The sequence below is a fragment of the Apteryx rowi genome, unplaced genomic scaffold, assembly GCF_003343035.1.
Source record: "Apteryx rowi isolate R43461 unplaced genomic scaffold, aptRow1 scaffold_187, whole genome shotgun sequence".
Taxonomy (NCBI): domain Eukaryota; kingdom Metazoa; phylum Chordata; class Aves; order Apterygiformes; family Apterygidae; genus Apteryx; species Apteryx rowi.
Genome location: NW_020448163.1, coordinates 1,753 through 23,110, shown reverse-complemented (window position 1 = coordinate 23,110; position 21,358 = coordinate 1,753). Strand labels below are relative to the sequence as shown.

General features: G+C 43.0%; 1 long non-coding RNA gene across 1 annotated transcript; it reads left to right on the top strand.

Moving 5' to 3' along the window:
* Positions 1-1,463: 1,463 nt before the first annotated feature.
* On the top strand, positions 1,464-20,605 carry LOC112964166. The gene is made up of 4 exons (XR_003252886.1): positions 1,464-1,574; positions 17,471-17,640; positions 18,177-18,316; positions 19,723-20,605. It is a non-coding gene; the product is annotated as an uncharacterized LOC112964166 (long non-coding RNA).
* Positions 20,606-21,358: the final 753 nt, after the last annotated feature.

The following is a 21,358-nucleotide window of genomic DNA, read 5'->3' as shown; positions in this document are numbered from 1 at the left end:
CATTAGGACCTGACCTCTCTCATCCAGACTTAAGAAATTCCCCTTCCTCTCCACCACTGCTCTGTACACCCAGCCCAGGCTCGCCAAAGGGAACAGGAATTTGGTCACTGACTTTGCTATCACTGGGATTTCATCTCATCAGGCTAAACTAGAAGAAACTAAAGACTCGAGCTTAAATCTTTGGTATGTCATCTTTAGCCATATGCTCTCTGGCCTGCCATCATGGACCAGCAGAGTTCCTTTTTTGCCAAGGAAAACACAGCCTTCTGTTTACCCGCTGTGGAAATACATGATCTTTCCGAAAGTTTTATGTAAACTCTATTTAGATATGTCACTTAAAATATTATTTCCCAAAGCAAAGGAAAATTATGGGATAAATGTATTGAAAAGGAAAATAAAAAAGTAAATTAAAATTGGAAGTTCCTTAGAACAAGTGTTTATACTAAAAACTATGATTATACTACCAAGAGAGGACAATTTTTGGTAAAGCCCTCTTTAATATAGTGGGAAAGTGAAGGGAATATATGACAAGTGGAGAAAAAAGACATAGAAATGAATAAGATTTAGAAGTTACAAAGTACATAAAACTGGAAAGGGAAGCTACAGGTATAAAGGAAAAAAAATCCATGGCTGAGAGATGTATAAATAACAGGCATTTGGTTTGAAATAAAAGCTGTCTCAGCTTTTGTATAGGTCCATGTCAATAAGGAGACAGTAAAAAATAGCTAGTAAATGATTCAGAGAAGTCTGGTATTTTCAGGAAAAACTTCTGATTTCTATTTTAAAGAACCGTGATAGAGACAATGACGATGATTAATGATTTTCCAGATCAGTAGTAAGGATAACATTTAAAAACTGTTCCCAAGAGATGAACAATAACTAGCCTGCATAATTTGCGTCAGATAGCTCCAAGAGAATTGGCTAGGGCACTTTCTAGTTTGCTGATGTTAATATCTAATAAACTTGAATTAGCAAGGAATCTCCAATGGACTAGCAGGGTATCGGGCTGCACCAATATCCATTAAAATAGGATGAATCACATATGACATCCATCCTGAACAAAATAATGAAAAAACTGACATGGGCTTGCATGTCTGAAGAACAAATAGACGGGAACAGGATTAATACCCATTTAACATAGTTTATAGAAAACAGAGGTTGTCGGCAGATCTGATTTGGATTTGGTTGACAAATGAAATTACACAGGCATATATACTTTGATCTCCCACTGAAGACATTTTATTCATAGAAACAGCATTATACAGTGCCAGCAAAATGCACTGGATGGATTAAGGACTAAATAACTGATTTCAGAGGGAAGCTGTCACAGTGGAACAGTCGACAAATGGGACGTTTCCAGCAGAGCTTCACAGGGACCATCTCTAGGCGTGACTTCCTTTAATGCTTCGATCAGTGAACTAGAAGTGAAAATGAAAGTCGCTGCTGGTACATTTTGCTGAAAACAAAGATTAACAGGATCTCTGAAGGCTGTGCGTCTGAAGAGGCTGCTCGGACAGTGGACAACAGATTGCCCCACGATTTTAGGACAGTAGAGAAATCCTGACAATCCACAGGTGCGTAAACGAACCGGTGTTAGAAGACTGCTCGCAGTTCTAGTATCCACATTTCTTAAAGGGTGTTGTAAAGCTGGGGAGGGGAAGAGAGAGCACAGATAACGAGCTGAGTGCAGAGAAAATTCTCTGCAGCAAGAGACCTAAAGTGCTTGTTCAGTCTTATCATAAGGAAGATTGAGAGATGTTTGATTGTAGCGTCTAAAGCTCTTCAGCAGTGGGAAATACACAGAACTCTATAGCCTGGCCAAGAAAAGCATGGCGAAACAAGGGCTAGGAGATTGAGCCAGACCAATTCAAACAGGGAGCTAAACATCTGTTTTTTAACCATTCTCAAGATCAGATATGCTCAGCTCGGCAGCGGGGATCTGCTTTAGCCAAGCCCAAGTTGCTGGGCGCCGTACGGGATTTTGTTATGCTCTCTCCCCTGTGAACGTGCTACAAGCTGCCTCTCGGACACAGAGTACCAGGCTACGCAGCCTGACCCCGTGCAGTCATTTTATGTCAAATATTATTAATTTATGGGTGCACCCTGTCGGTCAGCGCTGGCAGTCCTGCCCAAAGAAGCCAGCAATGACAAGTGAGTACTTACTCTTCGCTGTTTTCTTGAGCGCAGGCAGTGGTAGGCTTAGGGGTGATGGGGGATTTGTTCCAGGCGAAAACTAGAGGAGCAAAACACCAAGCTAATGGACAATAATTCTTGCTCAGTATCTGTATGATTTATACCTTGCAGACAAAAGCCAGTGTCCCCCTTCCCTGTCTGGCAAAAACTGCAGACTCCAAACACATAAACAAACCCAAATGCCTTTTCTGACGCACACAGATCCCCCAAAGAGTTGGAGATCCCAGGCCTTGGCATGAAAGCCTTAAGGAACCTGACAGCAGCACGGAGATTTGACTTCTGTAGATGAAGGGCTAACTAAGACGCCGCCACAAACCCTGCATTTTTCCCATCTAGTACAGAAAGGGACACATTTCTATTTTAAAGACTCCAGTGGGGGAGTAATGGAAGATTCGGTGCATCGCTAGATACAGTGCTTCAAAGGTTAATTACCCTCATTTTTTAAAATCTGCCCCTCATTTCTTACCTGCAGGGTCTGCCTTCTGCTTCTAGCTGCTAGATCTCGTTGTGCTTGCTGCTACGTTAAACTGCCCTGCCGACAGAAGTCTTTCGCATCTGCGCTTACGGACCATGATCAAGGTCCCCTCTTAACCTTCTCTGGGATCAAGTTTCTAAATGCCCCCTGCCAAAACGTGCTTTCCAGGATTCAGACCATCAGTCTTGGCCTGTGGTAAATGGCGACAGCAAGACAGAGCACGTGGGCCTCTGCTCTTAAGGTTTAGCTTGGTAAGACAAAGGGATGTAAAGGAGGATGAGCCAGTGTACAAATGAAGACGGACAGGGCTACAGAATCACAGCCAAACCCAACCTTGGATGAAATCTTAGCGCAAAGGCCCAAACCGAGCTTCTAAAGCCTCCACGTGGAGACTTCATTGGTCCCACAGCGCAAGAAGCCCCAGGCCCATGGAGCTGTGCTTCCAGTCCAGTCTTGCCATGAAGTGCTTCAGTCGTGATATGGGCTGAGCAACTGAAGGCTTATGGCATTCCCATGCCTAGCAAGCTGGACGCTCCTCTGCTGGTGGCTCAGGTAGCCCCCGAGGAGATGGGAAAGATGGGGTTGATCTCTCTCCAGTGAAGAAATTTAACACATCTGAGTGAGTCTTCTAACTGCTTTGTGGTTACATAGACATCTCCCCATCTCCCCACCGCACTGCAAAATAGGAGCATGTCCAGGTCTGTATTTTAGGGGGGCTCAGAGGGCTTCAGGGCAGCTGGACCCATGTGGAGAGAGCTGTTGTGGGATTACTGAATAAGAAAGCTAAATTCTGCCATATTTTAAGATAGACATTGTCCTGCCATGGCTTTCAGCAAGCTACAGCTAGCTCTTATGAATCCTTTTCTGAGGCACCTAACTCCCACCGAGCCTTCTACACGAAATTTGGGACTGAACAGATCCTGGCTTTCATTGGGAGCACTAGGTGGTACTTTTCAGATCAGAAGGAGCCATATGAGCACCTAGCACAATGTTCACCTCTCTTCTAAAGCAAGCAAATAAAATTTTCACCCAGCAGCTAATGCATTTGAACCTGCAGAAAACAAATGTAAACAATGTCACTTTCTGGAAAGTTTTAACAAGACAAAAACCCACCAACGTTTTTGTCCAAAACCTGTGAAATTCAAAGGAAAGAAAACATTTCCCTTACTAAATATAAAGCCCAGTTTTTCACTAGGGGCAAAAAAAACCCTATTGATGAAAATGTTTTCGGCCCAGTTCAGTAAACTCATTTTCCTTGGGAAGAATTTAATGCTCACCTTTCACAAGTGCAAATCACTACAAAAATTGCAATGCTGCTTATTTCTGTTAATTTAACAATGTCATTTTCAGCCATCAAAAAAAAAAAAGCTGCTTAAAAGTATACCACTTCTGCATTTGCACACTGATTATTGATAGTCCAGCCTGCAGCTCACCACAGTTACACCACCATCTATAAATCCAGGTGCACAACAAAATGCAGGGATAATTTCTTCTAAATCCATATCGGTTAGTGAGTGTCCAGTTTTGAATTCACTAATTCACTAAACCAAAGAACGGATTTGAGTTTCGTACTTGCAACTCACAAACAACTAAAGTCCTATAGCTCTTGCCACATTCCACCCCTTGATCTGTTGTGTATGTTACAAATCACCGAGGATGGAGTAGCTGCAGGACAGGCAACCTATATCAGCCCAAGGGATACTGGGACTATGGTTGCTGAGAGGGTGATGTCATTGTTCCTGTCTCTTGCTATTGGGGACCCAATATTGGCTAGCCGTTGCTATCAGGTGTTCTGGCATAAGACATTTTTACCAGGTATAACAACACAGACATAACCAAATACAGAAAAATAAGCAAACTCCAATCAGTAGCACAACTATAGGATGTAGTGACAGACAAAATATGTCATTCTTGGTCATTGGCCATTCAAAAATGCCACTCTACTGGTTAGCCAATGTGCTTTCTAGAGTAGCAATCACCTTCACAGTTTGTTCAGATAAATGAACCACCTGAACTAGTACCCTGTGCTGTCTCTGTAAGGCTTCATGCTGCTTGCTGGGACACAGTCACTTTGGTTGCAACTGTCTCCCAGGTTGCACCTAATACAGGGTTCGACCACTGAAAGTCTGACACATCATTTGAAGCAATGCTCCACAGAAATCCTTGGGCAGTACACACAGTTCCCTTGAGTACCACCACCAGGGGTGGCATCATTCCTGCAGTCCCCTACTCCTTTGTCCAGGCCACTGGGACAACAGGTAGCCCCATCCTCCCAGAGTACTGGTGCCACAACTGATACACACAAGATGCCATTTCTGTTAGTGACCACTTCCAGTTCTTCCAGACGGACCACCTGTAATTCAAACTCGGACTGAACAATAAACAAGACTCTATAAAATAGACATGAGCAGCAGAGTCTTATCTGACAGGGGTGGTAATGGTGCAAGTAGCTTCTGGACCACAAGCTCTGCTCACAGCCCATCAGAGTTACCTAGTGCTGTAGCTACCTGCATGAGCAAGCATCCCCTGCTTGGTTATCCACCTTGATATTACTATGACGGGGTTCATGGACAAGATACTTTCACTCACTCCTTAACAGCCTGTCACTCACCAGGACCCAGGTCACTTCCTCCAACGGCACAGTAGCCATTTGGCTGTTAAATCCTTCCAGAGACGTGGAGCTGACCCATGTCCTCAGATCATGGACACTACCAGTTAGTCACCTCTACCCCATTACCAACTAACCCCCACCCCAGGGCACCACAGCCCCCCACACTGCTCTGTCTAGGCCACGGGGTTTAAGGATACAGAAAGCAGGTGAGGAAGTATGAGAAACGACTTCTTTCCATACGTGTAGCTCATGGGACTAACATGACTTGCTATCTACACAGCAAAAAGGCTTTAAGGGTATCCGTTAGGCAAGCCAGATGTTAAAAACTAAACTCATATTTTAGTAAGCTAGAGACTATAGATGTGGTAGGAAGCATGTTTTGGAGCTGAGGGCAGACTATCCTAGAGACATGACCATTCCTGCTCCTTTTGCTGACTTTAGGAAAAGCAGGGACCACGTGCAGTGTAACAATACAAGGTGGGACAAGATGTAGACCCAGGAAAACCTCTTGTTTGAGCATAGAAAGTGTATGGGCTGTGCCAGACCTCCATCCTCACACTGCCTCCTGATCCTGCCAGGGAAAGCGCATCCTGAGAGAGAGAAAAGTCGCCTCTCTGCTCTCCGTATTGAGTCAGTCCAACCAAGGACAGTGTCAGCACTGGCTGGGTGGCACCCCAGCAATGAGTGACATAGCCTGAAAGCATCCAGCCACCTGGGAAGAAAGAAATCTCCTAAGTAGCCAAACCCCCTTAGGAACTTCTTGGAGGCCACTCCGTACTCTCTACACCAAGGCTGTACACCACTGTTTTTAAGACCCGGCTCTCCCCTGCCATTATCTTTATGACCTGTGTGAAGGGAGTCCCAAGTGGGGGCGATGGTGCCGGTCTGGTCTGTACACTGTGACTAAGAGAGCAGAAGCAGGTTTAATAAAGCGCTCTCACAGCCGTCTCCCCAGCCAAGTGATCCACAGCTTTCTTTCTATCACACTGAAACCAGGGTAGCATATTTTTAGGGAATTTTCAGATACCGCTATCCAGGGAATTGACCCACAGCCCCACAGAAAAGGGAACACCGGTATCTGGCATTTCTTCTGCATCACACTCCGCTGTCCCACAGCAGCTTGCAAGAGTTGTAGGAATATAGCGTGATTTACCCATGGGGACAAATGATCTTCCCAGGGAGATTTGAGTGCAAGGCACCTTCAGGGTGCAGCATTTCTGATAAACCAATCAGACATTCAAGACTTTTCATGTGAGATTTTTTCTGACTATGTATAACAGATGCTGATTTCATCTTTACATTTTCTCTCTTGTACTCAATATTCATTGAAAATCTCACCTACTTCCTGACTCCCAGGCTTTAGTTGAAGCATAATGTCCATGTTAAAAACTCATGAATATTTGCTGCAAGGCGTAAGGAAAGAGTTTAAGTGCAACTTTCCTCTATTTCAAGAGATTTTCCTTTTTCTTCTGTATTATCATATGGGGATGACATTGCCTTAAAGCAGCAAGGTTGGTCATTCATTCATGTACATCTCCCTAACGAGCTTCATTCCAAACCTATTTGTTGCTCCTATTCCCATAAGATATCTGCAATACTTGCACATGCAAATGTGCCTGCCATAGAAAGGAGGTATTAACGTTCAAAGAGCTTGTGCAGCAAAGTTTATCAGCGTTATGGAGAAAGAGTGAACTCTCCACCCTGCAGTCATCATCTCTCTGAAGGAGGGACCCTCTGTCCCATCTGTGCCTGTGTAGTGCCTAGCTCAGTGGGATCCCAGGCCATGACCGGAACCTGTACAAATAACATCCAGTTTGGCATTTTAAGGGTGATTGGGAATGACTGTGACATCTTAGCAAGCAGCCTCCTTGGCACCATGGCTGCTACAATACTTTCACTAACCACAAATATCAGTATGATGTTTACGTATATATGTATATATACCTGTATATGATGTTATGTATATGTATATATTTATATGTGTATACATAGATGTGTATATATGTATACATCTATACAGAGGTGTATATGATATTATATATGATATAGATGCATGTATAGACATTTATGTTTTTATATATACATATGCTGAGGGCACCTGAGTCACAAATCAGGGACTTCCCAAAACAAGACACTCCGTTGAAAAGCAACTGATGATAGTACTAATTAGAAGCACTAAGAACCTAATTTAAGAGAACGCATAACTGAGAGGTTGTTTCTCAACTGGCTCCACGCAGGCTGATCTATTCTCCGACTAAGAAATGGCCTAGCAAAGAGCCCTTGGTTCTCAGAAACCCTCATGTGCAATGCTTCCCCAAGCCTTATTCAGACAAAACTGTCTTAGACATCAGTGTTCATCCAAAGACTAGAAAAAATGACCCAAATCTCAGTGGTGACCTTGATTTAATCTCTTTGGGTTTGTCTTTCTCTTTCTTCTTCTCCTCTTCCTTCGCCTCCTTCACCTCCTCATCCTCGTCCTCGTTCTCCTTCTCCTCCTTCTCCTTTCCCTTCCCTTTCCTCCTTTCCCTTCCCTCCCCTCTCCTGTCCTCTCTTCATTGTCTCCATGCACCTGTAACAAACCTGCACTTCCAGGACACAAAAGCATCCTCGGCTGCTCTTGTGTGCTAGATGCCAGCACACCACAGGAACACGGGTCAGTGCTCCACTGTGTCGTGAAGGAGGCAGGAGACTGTGCAGCTAGTGAATGTCAGGGACAGAACGTGCTTTGGGGGCTGCTCCCAGGTTCAATTTTTCTCCTGTCAAATGCTGATCCTCGACTCAAATATCACCCAGCTCCACCATTTATCTTTTACATGACACTGTCTTGAGAGCACATAGGTAGCCATGTGTGCAGCACATACTGAGCATTGCCTACTTCCATGCCAGTAGCAGTAGATCCTCCAAAGAAGGATGCTCTTTACCAACATACATCCCTACCCCTCTGATCCAAAGCCAGTGCATTCCCCTGTTCCTGACCCAGGAGCAGCTTTACGCATCTTCTGCTTCAATAAAGCGAACTAGAAAGACCTTTCCTTTTCTCCTCCCAAGTGTGGAATTCCTCCCCCAAACCCAGACTGTGCTGAGGCCAAGGGTGGGCATTGCTCAGCTCAGGGCAAACCTCAAGGAGGTCACATCTCTCAGGATCTATTGTTGTGGAGAAGAGTCTGCATCTTTTATCAAAAGCTGGTCTTCATGGCTCTCAGGAAACTAGATGCTGTCTCTTACACTTACGTTGCTACCTAGGGTGAGAAAGCAGCTTTTAGAGCTCAGTTAAAACTGTTTCAACTCAGGAACCAGCAAAGAGGTGGCCACGACACCATTCAGTTTCTTGTGGGATACTCTCCTCTCTGTTTCTTTAGGGTCCTGGGAGGCTTTGCTATGACCAACTCACTACAATACTCCAGTTGAATACACAATATGCAGCCACGATTTAGCAGAAACAGCCTCTCCAGCACCTGGGAGGATAGTCTGTCATACAGCACATTAAAAAAACATGTTCATGTTTCATTAAATCCTTCAGGCAATGCCAGCTATTTTGCTGTCTCTTTCTGCGACACAGCTCAAGTCACAGCATCTTCATTAGATGGACTCTTTGCTCACCATGTTTTCCAGACTCAAGGAAACTCTCAGCGGGTGTTGAGTGAGCAGCTGAAATTCCCTATTAAATAAGAACTGACTGCTGGAGGAGAATCTCTGGTAGGCTTGCTTTCTTTCTTCCTGACATCCATCTGGTCAATATTCTCAGAAAGACCTGAGACTAGACATAACTATGGACTTCTGGCAGCCCTCCCTACCTTTGGGACATCCCAAAAGGCAAAGAAGCCAGTATGACTTTGCTAGCCTCAGTCCCGTGAAAATCATAAGACTTAAGCTCTCATGGCTTTCGAGCTAAAAAAGGGAGGTGTTTTTATTTTCCCTTGGGATTTTGAGTCTTTTGTTTATGTTTTCAATCCTTTCCCAGCAACAATCTTTTTTGTGTTCTAGAAACTGAGTTTTTCACAGAACAGCTTTTTTTTTTTCCAGGAGGTTTTAAGGTAACTTTATGGAGTTTTAAGGTAAATCTTACATAAGTAAACTAAAACACATCTCCCGGGGAGCCAACATGCAGCAGCGCCTCTTAGGAGCCTTGTAGCTTGAGGGGAGACACTTCCATTTGCCCTGTGCGCTAACCAGTACCATTGCTCCATTCTTCATGGTCCTCTGCAGATCCAGCCTGGTCCTGATCTTCTCTGAAAAGCCCTGCTTAACAGAGTTTTTCCTTTTTGGCAAAGCTCAGGATGTTTCTCAGCCAGGTCCGATTCCTCTTGTTGCAGCCTTCTCTGCTTGTATACAACGCCTGCACTTGCTGTTATCCTAGTAACTCTACCACTCTATATGGCAGCACTAATATTTCCTTCCTTAAAAGACTTTCAAGTGTGCATAAAAACATGAAGAATGGCTTTGGTCCCCTTTCTGTCTCCTGCTGCTGACGAGAAGGGCAAAGAGCTACAGAGCTTCCCTCACCCCATAGCTCATATTGCTCCTCAGGGGGCGTCAGGTGAGTCACATCACTCACTTACTGTAGCCAAAGTCTGGGAAAATAGACAGCTAATGTATTCTGCTGTGCAGAGAAATAGATCACTTAACATTTCGAACTGAAAGGAAGGCACCAGATTGAAATTAGCTGAGAAGATGGAGAACTTTATGATGTTTGTCATCTCCCTCTTCCCAGCCTAAACATAATATGCTGCATATCCCATGACAGCTCATAAAGTGCATGGCTTCTACCAAATCGCTAGTTTTTATGGAGACAGTAATGAACATAAGATGCCTTTGTAGAAGTCATAAAGCTGGAGAAATTTCCAGCACTAAAACACAAGTGGAAATATTTTCTAAACAGAAAATATTCAGATGACTTGGAGAAATGGGGATGTTTCAACAGAAGCTGTAAAGAGCAGCCGTTTTATGAATATAGTATTTCCTGTGAACTTATAATAAAGTTCACCTTTTCCCCGTCCCAGGTTCTTTAAAAGTAGTTTTGTAGATACAAATCCCGACTGATTTAAGAGCATCAGCAACAACAAAATAAATCCATACAGGCAAATACTTAGGAAATAGACAGAAAGTCCCACAGGAATTCAAGTTGCCTTATTTTAATTTCATTTCTTCCTTTGCATGAATGGGCCTCAGTCTGCCCTTGGAGAGCTTTAGTTTTATGCACATGCTGCAGGCCTAAAAGTCAAAATGTAACATCTTTCTTACTATGCTATATTTTAGGGATTAAGACATTTTAGATCCCCTCCAAGCTGCAGTGGTATGAAGCCTCATGACAGTTCAGGTATTAATATGGATTGCATTGAGGTGACTTTAATAACCTTTTTATCTAATCTGTAATACTATGCTTATTTACTGTTCCTTGACAAGTTTAAAACTTGATTGAAAAAGGGCTCTACCAAACATTAAGGATTCTGAACAAACATGTAAAGATAAGAAGAAGTATTAAAGGATTAAGGACATACACAGAATGAAGACAAGGGCATAAAAAGAAAATGTGAAATAACTCTAAAGTGAGGTTTTTGAAAAGCTGGCATTTGTTGAGACAGAGCAAATTAACCAAACTTAATTCTATTCATCCTACAATACCTCTTGTGTGGTATTGAAAGTGCTGAGTTTTACCCTCTTGCAATTGATGTTGTTCAAGAAGATAGTCTTCAAAGAAAAGTTTCGGGATATAATGATCTTCGAAGAGACAGGAGCTATTTTAAAGAACCACGGTACCTTGCTTTTGAAAGATTGTCTTCTTTCATGTGCCCGCTTGACAGACTCAAGAAAAAATTGTTGCAGCTGCTTAATTTAAATGGACAGTTCACCTCTGAATATAATAAAACAGTGTCAAGACTGATGGGGTGAGCCAGCAAATGCCTTTTTTTCACTGAAGTACCAAATTAGCAAAGAAAATGTCGGGGACATTGTCAAAAAGCTAAGTACAGACACTGGTCCTACATAGTAAAAATTAGCTGGGAAGCTCTTAGGTAACGCCATTGTCAGTGGAAATAAGACGTCAGTAACATTTTCTCTTCTTCCACAGAGAACTAGAAATATTAATATGCTTTAAAGAAGGGGTTAGCTAAAATATAAGTTAGAAAAAATCATGGCTTCATGCCTGAAATTTATTAACCTGAGACCACCAGCCCATCTTCAGACAGGCAGTTCCATTTGCTGGATGGTGATTCCCAGGATCATGCCTTTCGTAGCAGTTGGCACCATCTTTTATTAGATCCGAATATGACATTCACAGCAAAGAATTAATTGTCCCATGCGCTAGGAAAGACACTGGCCATTAAACATGTTTCTAGCCAAGAAGACTCATTTTTAGTGTCTGATGAGATCAAAGAGTGTGACACAGTCTTTTTATGTAATAATGAACTCAGGTATTTTTCAGAGAGTTTTTAATTGCCTTCAATGTTGTAAGAAAGGGACACTGTTCCTCTGCCTCCTTTCCAGTGGGTCAGTGGGACGGGTGCCATTCTGAACCCACCAAAGTCAACAGGAATCTGGAAAAGGGGTAAAAAAAAGTTGTATATTGTGAACTCTCAGAGAAAAACAAGCAGGGAAGAGAGATACAAGTTTCAGCAGGCTGCTAATGTAGCTGAAGTGGTCACAGAGGAAATAAACATATGTTCAGAGACCATTACTAAAACCACATCTTTATGCAAGGTAATATAGGAAATATATTCATGTTTGGGTTCAGTGATCAATGTATTCGTCAAAATCCTGAGGAGAGATCTGAAATTCATTGAAAAACAATTGCAGAGGTCTGGACAGGTTTAACACCCATGTGTTTGCCACATACTGTCTCCTAGACATCAATCTATTTAAAGAGGAGTTCATGACAGGAGCACAAACAATATCTCCACAAAGGTAAAAAAACACAACACGGTCTTTATTCCCAAACCAGATTTTGCCAGCCTAGCAAGTGGAAAATTAGTTTAATTTTAAATTAAATCCGAATGAGTGAAGTTGTGGAAATAGATGGTTTGTATATCCAGCTGTTCTGCCACCTAAAAATGCTATGCAGTGCTTGTAGGCCTTATTTTCAGGTGTATAACCCTCATTCCAGAAAACTCGGTCTTCTAAAAGTACCTGTTCTTTAAAATAACTCCTCAGATAACTGGTTACGATTCACAGTGCCCTTCAGGCCCTCACACTCTGGTCATCGAGGCTGGAACGCGACCAAGTTGCTCCACAGCCCTCCTCCAGCCTGAGCTTCTCTCCCACGGACACCATGGCCTGGAAGAGAGGAGGGACGAAGCAAGCTCAGTTAGGTTGAGATGTGCACCGTGATGTGATCTGGGAGCTCCAGATTCAGAGATCTGAAGGCTGCCAAAGTAGGGGCAGGCAATGAGGGAGTGAAAAGGGGCAATCGGAGGAAAACGGGCGCTAAACTGCTCCTTATTTCCCGCACGTGGATATATGCTCTAGGCAGCTGCTGCAAATGACAGCAGCAGTCGGTAGTTGTTTTACAGGCAAGCCACGGATATGCACATGGAAATACAGAAATTAGAGTCACGACCTTCCAGGAGTGTTGTCACAGAGAGGGCTGAACTGATTTTTAATCCATGGTGATTCTTCTATTTTATTACTTTTCCTCACTACCTCAGAAAACTAGGGTTGGGGGAAATAACAGAGAGACAAAACAGTAGAGCAACCTGAATGCCTTTAAACATCACTTTGGTCTGTTGGATGTTATTTAATGCAGTAACTAATTCTGGTCTGATTTTGGTATCCCTTTAGGAATAGTGCACGACTTAAACCTTAAACCACTGCAGGTGTCAGCAAACTGAACATGTATCTTGGCCTTAAGGCTTGGGGTCCCGAATTTAGTGAGGAAGATAGAAGTGATGTACACCATGTTCCCTGACTGAGAGTGGCTCTTAGTTGGAATACAGCATGCCATCCTATACAGAGCCTTATCATAGGGGCCGAAAGCATCTTAGCTTTGTTTCTGGATATCTGATTTGCCACAGAGAAACTACCTCGTGGGGAGAAGCAGTGAAAATAGCTGTAAGTCACTAAACAAGGCTCCCGTTCGATCAGTTAATTTCAGTAGCCTCCAGCAGTTGAAATGCTCAGTGTTTCATCTCGTAGCACAATCCCATCCACATACATTTCCTCGCTGGTACCCACGGCAATGCCCTTCTCTCCCCGATGATGCCACAACCCCCCTAAAGTGACTGGTAACATGGTTATCCTCGCACAAGGCTGATCTCTGTGCACATGTTCAAACCCCTCCTGTGGATATTACTGTCTAAACGACAGCACTTACTCATTTGATATTGTCCTCTTGCTTAGCATCAATACATGTACAGTAACAATACTTACTGTTTGGGGGAATAGTGGCATTTTTGAAGATTTTACTGTAGTCATTACTCTTACTTCTTTAAGAGACCCAACTTCAATCTCCTTCTTCAGCTATGCAGTTTATCATATGAATATTAATATACAACCCAAAGAGATCTATCCTGTGAATATGAATTAAAGAGAAGATGTTTTTATTATTTAAAAAACAGAAAGGCATTTTATGGGGAGTATCTTTCAGAGGGGCATGGGTTCTAATTTAATCAGCATCTAGTCATCACATATGCCACCAGCACTGTGGGCAAAAGAGTAATTGAAATGAGTCAAGATTGTTTAATAAACCAATACCATTTACGCCAGAAGTTGAGTCAAAAAATGTCAACAGTACAAAGTTTATGCTGTTTGGAAGAAGCAGCTGGACCCAGTGGGACAGAAGAGGAAATGAACCTCCAGGAAAACTTCCATTCCCTCTGTTACCATTCCTGTCAAAGGAAAGGTTTGTACAAGCAACCTTTTCTGCACATAATGGGCCACTTAGAAGAAAAAGGTGCATCATGTGCAATACAGTGTTGTGGTCTATTTTGTGTTTAAGAATGCAGGGTTGCTTGCTTTCAGGTATGTATCCCCTCACCCACATTTCAAACTCATTTGTAGCCCTGAAGTCTCAGTGGTTCTTCTTCACTAGGAAGCCACCATCTCTCAGCATCCCAGCCCTATCGTATGCACATCCATTGTTGTCATACCCATGCAGCATTTCTGGTGAGAAAAGGCAAATTTCTCTGCTCCCTTATTTATAGTAATCCCTCACCTGAAAAAAAAAACCAGTTTTTGTAGTGAAAATTAGCAGGTTTGTAGGGGTGCTGTTACACACCTCCGTGCTGACACGTATTCAGAGTGCAAAATTACCATGCTAGATTAGACTGATCAGTCTCCAAAGCCTCACTGTCATCTGTTGCTTTGTGTCATTCCAAGAGCCCTGGAGTTTCCCTCATAGTAATTGCAATAGCAATGAAAAACAACCAATTGCCAGGGATGGAGGAGGATGAGAGAGTGACTTTTGATGAATTCAGGCTTTTTTTTTTTTTTTTTTTTTTTTTAAACAAACAGCCCTAGGCAGGATACTTAGCTGAATGGAAAATAGTGTGGGAAATACCCTCAGGGTAGACAAAAATAGAGACCTCACTGGATACAGTACCTGGAGAAGAGGTCACCTATATCTTCCCTCTCCTGGTCCTGTAGCTAGCTGGAGAGCTACACACCTGTTCCCAACAGCTGAGGAGACTCCAAAACTTAGTTTTCCCTCATCCTTGTTGCCAAGAACCTGGCTGCAAGCAAGCAAGCCAGCAAGGTGTTGATATCTTGCAGATATTCCATGTCACTTGCATGACACTGAACTGGGGACCATCTTTTTTGGTCTAGTGCAGCTTCTGCTGTACCCACTGAGGATCGAGAAAAAATGGGAGCACAGATCACATGCATGGATCCTGTGCAAAAAATAAAACAAAATGCTTTTGTATGGGTCCAGAGCTATCAGACTGGAGTGCTGGCTACAGCAACAAGGTTGAAAAAGAGCCTGGAACAAAATGCCTGGGTCATCAAGACCATTCCTCAGCAAACACACCACCCTCCAACATTTAATCTTGCTACAGCCATAGACTGTGCTCAGAGCCCTGACAGAGATTCAGCTCTGAGAGCCACAAAAAACAACGTGTCTGCCAGGGCCCTGAGGGCACTAATAGACCTTAACTGCCCTGACCAGTCTCACCTGGACCTCCACTCACTCACCACCTGTGGGTCAAGGAGCTCCATTTAAGCCCAGGCCTGGAGGCTCACTCTTTCCCTGAGGGATGTTGTAAATGTACCTGTCTCTAGCCTTGCCTCTGACCCTGCCTCCTGGATGGACCTTGGACCTGTGCAGTAAGTAGTTTGTCTCCTGGAGGAGCCCCTTGGATGTATGTTGTAGCATCTCTCCAGTCCTGCCTTTGGCCCTGTCTGCTGGATGGGTTTTGGACTCTATTAACTCCTGGTGCCTGTTTTTGCTCAGGCACTAGAAATCAGTTTCTTGCCTGGCTAAGAGCAAGCAAGGGAGTTAATGCCTCTGTCCAAAACTGGAAACCTCTTGGAGATGTCAAAGGAAACAGCTGGAGCAACAAATGCAGAATAATAGTTGAAAAGAAAAAGGCAGAACTTCTCACAGCTTTGCCAAAATGAAGAAGCCTTTAGAAACAGCAAAAGAGATGATGAAATACATCTCTCTGTCCTGGTTATTTTACCTAGCTCTACTCATGCAGAAATGATCAGTCTTTGGGTACTTTAGATTAAAGTATCTCAGCTGAAAATGTCATGCAATGGAGTTTTCTTGACATTTGTCCCTTCTCCCCCACTCCACCCCCTCTTCCCCTCCTCCTCCACCCCCTCGCCCAGCTTCTGGTTTTTGGAAAGCTGTTTTTAATTGGATTGTTTCACTGACTGCTGTATTTTACAGTGGTAGCTTGTCTGAAGGGAAAGCAACCAGCAAAGCTAAGGTGTAAATGAGCCCCCAGAGGGAAGAGGGTAAAAGGACTTTGAGAAGGGGTGTCACCATCGAAGCTCTGCCTAAGCACCTACTGAACCTCACTTATATTTCCTGTGCAGACAGAGCAGATGGCGTGACAGTAAATGGGGAGGAGGAGATGAAAGGGCTTGGGATGAAGAGGGCTGCTTTTGCCCTATGTAAGATGAACAGCATTGGGAGAGCAGAGGTTGCAGGCTGGGCTGTTTAAATAGTGTTGCTGCCACATTGCATAAGGGACAAATACTGGGTTGACATAAAATCCAGTTGTTGAACTTCTGGAAGGGTCTGGGTGCCTTCCAGCAGGAGTTCAGATCCTACCTTAAGAGCTGTCATTCTGTTTACAAAGCTAGAGGCTTCTCTGTAAGTGCATCGTGCAGTGAGGCAGGTGCTCAAGGGTGAAATACCTAGCTGCCTTCTTTTCAAAACCTCTTTTTATGTTATTCAAGGGAGGTCCGAGTTCTCCATCGCTGGAGCATATAAACAGGCACGTTTCAAGTTGCTCAAGTGTTTTCATTCAAAACATCCTTTCTTGCTGGCACAAAGTGACTCTAAAGTCTGCTAACTCAAGATTATCCAGTCCACCTGATGGGGTTTGCAACCACTTTGCATTGGCTTTACCCAGTTTTACCTGATACCTCAGCCTTTCAGGTAGTGAAAAAGAGGTCCATGATCTCTCTAGCAGCTGCTAGGTTGCTTTCTTATTATACAAAATGTCCTAAAAACAAGCAAATGAACCTGCTCAGTTATTCTCCAGTTGAAAATAGGCTGCACCTGATTCTTCTATAAGCATAGTCTTACTTTTTTTGGTCATTGCAATAACACAGAAGACTACCATAACCTACTGAAATTACTCCATAAGATATTCTCAGTACTTAACTACCCAGAACAGGGTATAGCCTGACCAGTGAGGCTAATGCCTGAACATTATTATTTTAGCAATGCTTGCCAAAGCTGTCTTTATTTTCTTTGGGGAAGTGTAGTAGAAACAGGATCTACTTGTTATGTATAAAATTCTGTTTGGCTAAGTGTTTCTTAAAAACATTTGAAGTACTCAGCTCACTATATTAAGATGGGATATATCTTTGTCTTATTTCCATTCACTTCTGAACTCACTTAAAGCTCCAAGTCCCACTAACTTTTTTATCATTCATTCTTCAAGAAACTCAGTTCTGGAAACAAATGGGATTTGGACATTACCAACAGAGTGCCTACAGCTAGGAGCAGAACTATTTTAAGAACTTAAGTCATCAATTTTCTAAGTCTTGCATTTCTACAATACTTTTTTTGTACTTTTTTGCAGGGCATTTTGCAAGCAAAAGCTAAGCAAGTTTCATGCAACACCTTGACAAAACATTCGCCCATTTCGTAGACCTGTGGCTCGCTTCATCTCCAAACCATGATCTCTGAACGTTACCAAAGCAAGACAAACAAGGGGCAGGGGGTTATGACTTACCCTTCAGATAAAGACAGGTAGGTAGATTGCCAACTTCCTAAAAAAGTTGAAGTGAAGAGAAAGAAATCTACTTTTTGTAAAGGAGGAGAGAGCTTCAACTATCTCTGAGCATACACATGCTCTGAGGGAGGTCTACCTGATTTAGAAGCTATGAGCACAGGATATAGGCTGTGGTGGGTCTAGCACTCAGGATTATTCTGCCAGCCCATGCACTGGTTAGCAATGTGAGAACCACTCAGGAGCATTTATGTTGCTTGCACTGATCTTTCTCTTCCATATTTCTTTATGGCAGCTGATACCAGAAAATTAGGGGCTTGGACAAGCCAGGTTAGATTTCCTAGAATAATCTGAGAAGCTTTTATACAGGGAGTGTAGGATCCTGCTATATGTCCACTTGCAGTATTTCCATTAAATGTCCACCTGTAAGCTAATAGAAATCATAGAAATGTAAGGCTGGAAACAATCTGAAGAGATCAATATATATTAAAACATGGAAATGGATTTACTGGATGATCTCAAAGGTCCCTCTAACCTGGTATCCTCTCATCAACAGCAGCCTCCTAGCCATCTTGGAAAGAATAAAGGAACGTGGGAATTACGTAATGGTGCATTACTACCTTGAGACTTCCTGATCGAGTTATGGCATCTTCATGTTCAACAGCTTTCACGAATTTTTTTGTTTCCATGAATCTGGTAAGTCTCTCTAAATCTTTTTCACCTGCAGTCTCTTGCAGCAGTGAGTTCCACAGTTTAGCTCTAGGTCATATGGAGAATCTCATTTCACTCAAAGGTATCTCAAAATGGACACCCTTTCCTCTGAGGAAGCAGGAGATCTAGATCAAGCCCTCCATGACAGCTGTTTGAGTAACCCTCTAAAGGTGGAGATTCTACAGCTTTCCTATGCAATTAATCCCCATGTTTCCTTTTCCTGCTTCCCCCCAACAAAACAAGCCTTTCCTCATAAATCAGTCTTTCTAAATCTGTAACCATTTTAATTGTTTGTATTTGGACTCTCTCCAGTTTGTTTTCATTTTTCCAGTAATGTGGACATGGAATAGAGACACCCACACATGACTCCTGTTTATATATCCCCAAATTGCTTGTGTCTTTCTTTTTCCCCCACTAGCCCTCTTCTGCCACACTGGCTTTCTTAAATGTAGGTCTCTTTCTCTAGAGCTTCCATGTATTTACTACAACCCTTTTTTCCAGCTGGTCAAGATCATTTTAAGTTCTGGTTCTGTCAGAGTGCTTAGTCTCTCACAGCTCAGTGTCCTCAGCATACTTTCTACCCCCTTTCCTTAAGCACTCATTAAAATATTAAATAGAGCTTGGACTGAAGATGGACCTTGGCAGGTCTGTTTGAGAACAAGCCCCTGCAAACTCCTCTTTTGCCCATTTGCTCAACCTCTTTCCTCTGGATCACCTGGTAGATCATATTTCCCCAGTTTGTTTACAACAGTGCCACATATGACAGTGTCCCACCCTTTACTAAAATCAAGACTCATCACATGGATGGCTGCCTGCCAGCCAGCCAGTTACTTTGTTAGATAAGGAAATTAGACTGATTTGACATGATTTGTCCTTGTTGGCTGTTTCTATAACCTCATTATCTGGTGGAAGCTTATAAATAGACCAGCAAAAAAAAGGATGGGGAAGTATTGTGAATGCTTGAGAGAGACTAACAGAGTGAGGGAGAGGCCATAGTCTCACTGAAGTGCTACAAAACGCAATGGAAGGAAGCAAGACAAGCTGGCTCTAGGAACAACCCAGCATATTGCATTTGCTTCAGAGCATAAGAAAAGGCCAGGTGGAATTGCCATGTGTTGGGGGGGGGGAGGGGGGCAGGCTAAAAACAGACATGGTATTTCAAAGAAATGTTTGGAGGACAAAGTAATAAGTTGAGGGGAGGAGGGTGTTCAGATAAGTATTGTCTGTGAAGACCAGGAGCTACTGTAAAAACTCTGAGTGCTTTAGTTTTTTGTGAATAAACACTGGCCAGGTTTTGCATGCTTCAGTCCAAATACTGTTTATTGCCTTGACTTACATCTCCTTTAATGACCTTGCTTTGCTTTGTCCTGACACCGCCTTCGGTCTTGAAGCACTACCAGACCAGAAAGATGTTTTACATCCATTCAGGCACAACAGACTTTTGCTTGCTGAAGAAGGGCTATTTCTGGAACATGCAGATGTGTGAGTGAGGGAAAACTCTGGTTTATGAGTAGTAACTAAAGAAAGGTCTGAAAACGGATGGATGTGAGCAACTGTTTGGAAGTGGATCAAGCATCCAAGAACATCGCCAGAAGACAGAGTGCTCTCTGCCCAATGCCGCTCCACACCATTGCAAATCTGAGTGCTGAAAGCATTTCTCTAGGTATGGTGTGAATATTGCTGCCTTCAAGTCTGAATGCACACTCTTAAGGAAGTCCACAGGGTGTTATGAGCTGAAAAGCTGAGAATGTTCTGTAAGGTGTGTGGGTGGGTGTATTTTTACCACTGAGGGGTCTGCAAGATTTCAAAAAGTGACACAAATAACATGTACAAAATTATTTCCCAGTGCAGGGAGAAAGTCAAAACAATGCATGAACATCAAATATTTATCTTCATTTTTATTTGCTCGTAAGTAAAATCTTGTGGAAACACCAAGAAAAATGATCCATGGGCTTTTGTGTTCTAGCTTAAGTTTAGAAACACAGTTGAAAATGATTTTAGCAAAGCCTACAGCCTCACAGATCCCAGTCTCAAAAAGTACCACTAACAGGTAGAGCTGAGAAGAGCAATCTCTTCCAGAGCCTGCGGTTTGCATCCCATCAAGATTTTGCTGATCCAAGAAGCCTATCCAAACTCATCATATACCCACAGTGGAAACCAACTTCTGTACAGAGGCTTTGAAATATTGAGAGCTATGGAGAATGCTGAGCGCTATTATGGTAGTTTCCTACTGCAACTCCAGAGTCTGCAAGACCCTCTGAAATAGATTGGAGGTGGTTGCCCCTGCCATTTCACATGGAGATATCCCTCTTCCACCAGAGCATTCCTAAAGAGATAAAATAACGGGTATCACCTTCAGGGTCTTGGCTTTCTGAATGTGTTTTCTATAAGACTCAGCCATGTGTCCTCCTAAATACCTTCTCCTGTGTTTCTGGGTCCTGCTCAGCATCTGAAAATCTCAAGGAGAAGCACATTATGAATGGCGATGAATAAATCTTGTAGTTCCCAATTGGTAGAGCAAAAGCTGCTGGAATTTATTTTTCATTTCAGTGGATTTAGGGCTTTTTCTGAAGATCAACCAAAAGGGCTTATGCTCTCTAGCTTTACAGAGAAAGCAAACACTAGTGTTAGCTAATTCCTGCAGGGAGTGGAAGGAAATGACATTCTAAGGCATAAACCTGAAGTCTCTTGGACAGCTGTGCTATTTTTGCCTTCTACTGAATTAGAAGTTATTAGTTGCTGCTTTTTGGAGGGCTCACGGAATGACAGACTGATCGTTCAGTTCAGTACCCCAAATCCTGTGTTTTATATAAATCTTAACTGAGAACTGGTAAATCTGTTGGAATTTGCCAGTTTGCAATGCCTAATTTATCTCTGTCCCTGGGTCTGAATTACAGGACTCTGGGACATTAATGCCAGCTTTGGATCAACTTCAGGTTCAAGTTCTTTATGCAATATCTCAGGTATGAGCCTTACTGCACAGCACTTAGGGTGATGGCTCTCATAGCCTCCTCCAGTGCTCTGCAA